The sequence below is a fragment of the Staurois parvus genome, unplaced genomic scaffold (genome assembly GCF_062004578.1).
Source record: "Staurois parvus isolate SC_StPar_1 unplaced genomic scaffold, SC_StPar_1.0 ptg000618l, whole genome shotgun sequence".
Classification (NCBI taxonomy): Eukaryota; Metazoa; Chordata; class Amphibia; order Anura; family Ranidae; genus Staurois; species Staurois parvus.
In genome coordinates this window covers 482511-488510 of record NW_028318414.1, presented here as the reverse complement: position 1 = coordinate 488510, position 6000 = coordinate 482511, and positions in this window count along the sequence as shown.

Below are 6000 nucleotides of genomic sequence, written 5' to 3'. Positions count from 1 at the left end.
AATTGTCTTGGTATGCTGATGCCTTAAAGTGTTACTAAACCCTCAACAGTAAAATCAGTCTGTATATGCAGTAACGCATGCTTGTTATACTCACTGTGGAACCTAAGGGGATAATCCTCTGCATTATGTAAAAATGGCTGTTTGATCCTTTCTTCTCTGCCCCTCTTGTGGAAATGACCACCTAATACAGACTGAATCCGTAGTCACATGCACAGTTTAGTGTGTATTGCTAGAGAGGTTTTCTTTTTTATCTTCGGAGAGTGCATATGATCAGCACAGGGCCAATCAACACTGTCCAGACCGAGGGTTAGGACTTTCACGTCCTCATAGGGCAGAAAGAAAACTCCTCCTACAAGCTTTAACCAGTGCTCTGCTGAAGTCACAAGACTGCTCTAACTGCTGATGAGAAAAGATATTTAGCAGTTTATATTTACTAAAATAACTGCATTTCCGTGCTGTGTGTACTGTGGGAGACCAGATATACTGAATGTAGGGTCTTGGGTTTAGTATCACTTTAGGAGTTCCTTTCACTGGAAGTAAGGGGCCAAAGCCAAGCCCAACCCCTGAAAAACAAACCCACAACTTAATCCCCCCTCCACCAAACTTTACACTTGGCACAATGCAGTCAGGCAAGTACCGTTCACCTGGCAACCGCCAAACCCAGACACATCCATCGGATTGCCAGAGAAGTGTGATTCATCAGTCCAGAGCACACATCTCCATTGCTCTAGAGTCCATTGGCAGCTTGCTTTACACCACTGCATCCGACACATTGCACTTGGTGATGTAAGGCTTGGATACAGCTGCTCAACCAAGGAAACCCATTCCATGAAGCTCTCTATACACTGTTGTGCTAATCTGAAGACCACACAAAGTTTGGAGGTCTTTAGCTATTGACTCTGCAGACAGTTGGGGACTTCTGTGCACTGTGTGCTTAACCTCCCTGGCGGTATGATTATTTCAGATTTTTGGTGCTGAAAGCGGTACCATTTTTTTGCATGGAAATATGTATTTTTTTTATTGTAGGCTGTAATTTTTAGGAAAAACTCACTGAAATCTGTCCGAACAAGAGTCTAGTAAACATCCCGGGTATGATAAAATTTGAAACACAAAATCATAAATTATAATTTAATAAATAATCATAAAAATAATATAAAAATAATAAAAAATTTAATTCAATAATATAATCAAACCAAAAACACTGAAATGTGAAATAGAGCGCCAAGTTCGCACATTGCTGAGCTCAGTCGCAAAATCGTTTTCAGTTTCTGATGACGAATTTCCCCCACTAATCATTATCACTCAATTCTGTAAGTGGTTCTGATTTACTATCGCTGTTCTCTAGCTGATCTAAACCACTTTTGACCTAAAGGGACACTTTTTGGACGCCATGGACATTTCTCAGTTTCCAGGCAGAAAGAACAGACAAAATGCAGGCAGGGCGCAGGACAAAGCACTAGGGACAATATGTATGTGAAATAGGTTGAAACAGCAATGTTTTACTGTGTAAAATGAAAAAAAAAAAAAAAGACATTTTTTAAAATTTTTAAATTTCCCGCCGCCGGCGGCGGCGCCCGTACGTCCCGACGTCACAGGGACAGGACACAGAAGCCGGATGCCGGCATCGACCGGAGGAGATGGCCGGGGACGCTGCAGGGGACACATCGTGGGAGCGCAGGGTAAGGTAAGTGAAGAACACATGCCGGAGCAGTGCCGCATGGTATTCCCGAGTGTAGCTCGGGGTTACCGCTTTTGGTACTGAAATGTTACCCCGAGCTACACTCGGGAATACCGCCAAGGAGGTTAAGCATGTTTTCACTTTGTTATAATACCACTAACAGATGAGCATGGAATATGTATTAGCAAGGAATTTTCACAGATGGATTTATTGCACAGATGGGAATCTATCATAGTACCACACTTGAATTCACTGAGCTCCTGAGAGCGACCCATTCTTTCACAAATATTTGTAGAAGCAGTCTGCATGCCTAGGTTCTTGATTTTATACACTTGTGGCCATGGAGGTGATTGGAACACCTGAATCCAATGATTTGGAGGGGTGTCCCAATATTTTTGGCAATATAATGTATCTTTACAAATGTCAAATATTGAATGAAAAGAGCATTAAAAAAAAAATAAAAAAATCACACACAGAAATACTCTTCCATGAATAAAAAATAAATGTTTACATGCTCCAGTGTGTACTTTAGTAAAGTTATAAGCTTTCACAAGGAAGTCATACAAGTGGCTGTGAAGCCACGTATTACTTCCACAACCCCCACCACAATGTGCTGGCCTCACCCCACCACGTTTACCAGGCTCTGCTGTCCCACCTGTGCAGCTATCATAGTGGGTGGCACTGGGAAGGGAGGCAGGAGCTCAGCCTCCCTCCTGTACACAGACTGGGAAGTGACATGTACGTCGTCACTTCCTGGACCGGAGCTTTCATTGTCCGGGATCAGTACTGGGGGAAGCAGCTGATGGAGCACTGTCCGTGTTCCAACAACTGCAGTGGAGTACAGAGGAAGCATCCAGGGTCCAGTTGCCTCCATAAAGAGAACCTGTCACCTATACGCTATCACGTAGGGGGCTATTGGTCCCCTATGTGATAGCAATAATAAATATATGATTACAAGTAAACCAAAAAGTTTTAAGCAGGAGACACATAAAAGAAAAAAAAAGTAAACATTTTTTAGAGGCCCCCCCTCCCCCTACAGAAATGCGTGCGTTGGGGGCTCCTATATATGAAAACAGCAATTGGCCTACACGTTATATATCAGCATGTACGCTACAGTGAGAAAAATAATTTTAGCACTAGTTACTAGTGTAACTCTAAATTGATGACCTGTAGGGGCTTGTAAAGAATCTTCATCTATTTACTCGGCACAACCTTATCTTTTATATTTCACTACAAAAATTAGGTAATATATTGCATTTATGTGCCCAGAAATTTGCTTTAGTGTTGCGTTAATATTGTGTAACATGAAAAATTAGAACTACCAACATTTTATTCTCTAGGGTGTCTGCTTTCAAAAAAATAAAAGTAACATTTTAGAGATTTTAAGTAATATTTGGGCCTAAAATGATTTTTAAAACATGTAAGCAAAAATTTTAAATAGTAAAAAAATGGCGCGTTTATCAAATCTATAGTTTAATATCAGAAATTACTAAAAATGTATTTTAGTGCATACAAACCATAATGCCACAAATTTTGAGTAAAAGAAATATGAGGTTGTATCAAGGATATACTTCAGCTTTAAACTAGAGAGCAACCTATACATTTTATGCTGTAGGAAATCCGGTAGTAAATGCGGTGGGTGTTTTATAGAATAATTTTATGAAGAATTAGGCCTTATGCACACAGGCGGTTTGGCCCATCAGTGTCAAATCCAGGGGGCTCTCAGAAGACAGAGGTGCAGTGTACAGCCCAGGAATGCTGTGTTCTGGGTCTGAACTCATATAGCATTAAACACGAGTACTAATCAGCACAGCATACAGACGCCAGGTACTGCAGCTTGTCATAGATTTTGACAGGCTGCTGCCCCTTTGCCTCCCAGATGCCTGAAAAGACTGGTCTGAAAGGCCAAACCACCCATGCACATGTGCATGTAGCTTTAGGTGATCTTGGACAGTTTGCCTATTTGGTTTGGTACTTGTGATAAATATACAGTGGGGCAAAAAAGGAATTTAGTCAGCCACCAATTGTGCAAGTTCTCCCACTTAAAAAGATGAGAGAGGCCTGTAATTGGCATCGTAGGTAGACCTCAACTATGAGAGACAAAATGAGAAAAAAAATCCAAACAATTACATTGGCTGATTTGGAAAGAATTTATTTACAAATTATGGTGAAAAATAAGTATTTGGTCACCTACAAACAAGCAAGATTGAGCAAAAATCCCAGGACCACACGGGGGGACCTAGTGAATGACCTGCAGAGAGCTGGGACCAACGTAACAAAGGCTACCATCAGTAACACACTACGCCGCCAGGGACTCAGATCCTGCAGTGCCAGATGTGTCCCCTTGCTTAAGCCAGTATATGTCCAGACCCGTCTGAAGTTTGCTAGAGAGCATTTGGATGCTCCAGAAGAGGATTGGGAGAATTTCATATGGTCAGATGAAACCGAAATAGAACTTTTTGGTAGAAACACAACTCGTCGTGTTTGGAGGAGAGAGAATGCTGAGTTGCATCCAAAGAACACCATACCTACTGTGACGCATGGGGTGGCAACATCATGCTTTGGGGCTGTTTTTCCACAAAGGGACCAGGACAACTGATGCATGTACAGGACAGAATGAATGGGGCCATGTATCGTGAGATTTTGAGTGCAAACCTCCTTCCATCAGCAAGGGCATTGAAGATGAAACATGGCTGGGTCTTCCAACATGACAATGATCCCAAACATACCGCCCGGGCAACGAACGAATGGCTTCGTAAGAAGCATTTCAAGGTCCTGGAGTGGCCTAGCCAGTCTCCAGCTCTCAACCCCATAGAAAACCTTTGGAGGGAGTTGAAAGTCCGTTGTGCCCAGCGACAGCCCCAAAACATCACTGCTCTAGAGATCTGCATGGAGGAATGGGCCAACATACCAGCCACAGTGTGTGCCAACCTTGTGAAGACTTACAGGCAACGTTTGACCTCTGTCATTGCCAACAAAGGATATATAACAAAGTATTGAGATGAACTTTTGATATTGACCAAATACTTATTTTCCACCATAATTTGCAAATAAATTCTTTCCAAATCAGCCAATGTGATTGTCTGGATTTTTGTTCTCATTTTGTCTCTCATAGGTGAGGTCTACCTATGATGCCAATTAAAGACCTCTCTCATCTTTTTAAGTGTAAGAACTTGCACAATTGGTGGCTGACTAAATACTTTTTTGCCCCACTGTACATGCTTTGAGCATATCTTTGACAGCCAGCTGCCGTGAATGATGCCCCCAAGTGACAGGAGTAGGAAACAGAGAATTCATGCTTATCATTCATTATTAGGGACAGGCCCAGACTTTCTGCTTTCCCCTTGGAATGTCTGGTACTGGCTTTACCCATGTATTCAGTGAAAAGAATGGAAATGATTGTCTCAATACATAAATGAAAAACAGGGGCATTGTTAGAACAGGGTCCATTCTCCACATATCCAGTTGGGTGCTTCAACTGCTCAACGCTTTATTCTGTGGGGCTGTAGTCTGTGTGAGGGGGGGGGGAGAGAGAGAGGGGGGGGAGGAAAAGGAGGAGGAGGAGGGAGGGAGAATAAATCAATTCTGCTTTGGTTGTTATTAATAAAAAAAACTCAAATATGTCCTAATGAAAAAGCTTAACGTGTATATACTTGAATTATTACATAAAATTAGAAAAATTATTTTCAGACCATCAGATCAATTAGGCTAGGTTCACATCTGTACAGGTGGTCTCGCTGTGGGACCCACACAAATTCCGGCAACTACAACCACCCAGTGAAAAGCGGGACCCATGGGCAAGTGCCATTAATCTTAATGACACACTGCTAGCACTGGAAATTGCACCCGGATTAGGAACCTCAGTCCCGGTACAGGCTGCAATTTCCAAAGTAGGACAGGGACTTCTTTCCTGCATGTCCCGTGGCACGTCAGCCCATTCAAATGATCCTAAAGCTAGGTTCACACTTGTGTGTGTTTGTGGGCCACGTTTTTTCAAGCATTGCCGCGCATTCATTTGAATTGACTGCTGTGCCTATGTCTTACACAAAAAAGGTGCTTGCGCCATTTTTAAAACACGGCCGCAGGGAAATTGCGTGGTGCTTTTGCACCACGCAATTTCCCTGCAGTTCCTGCAAACATGCTGCAGGCTGAGATGTGTGGAGGTGCCATTAAGAATGAATGGCAGCTCCGAGTGTCTCTACAGAGCAGCGTGTTTTGGCTGCAGTTGCGGGAAGTAATAAAAACCTGACCATTTCCTAGTTTGGGTGCGCCCTGGGTGTCATAACAACCAATGACATTCTAAGGATAGGAAACAAGGTGTC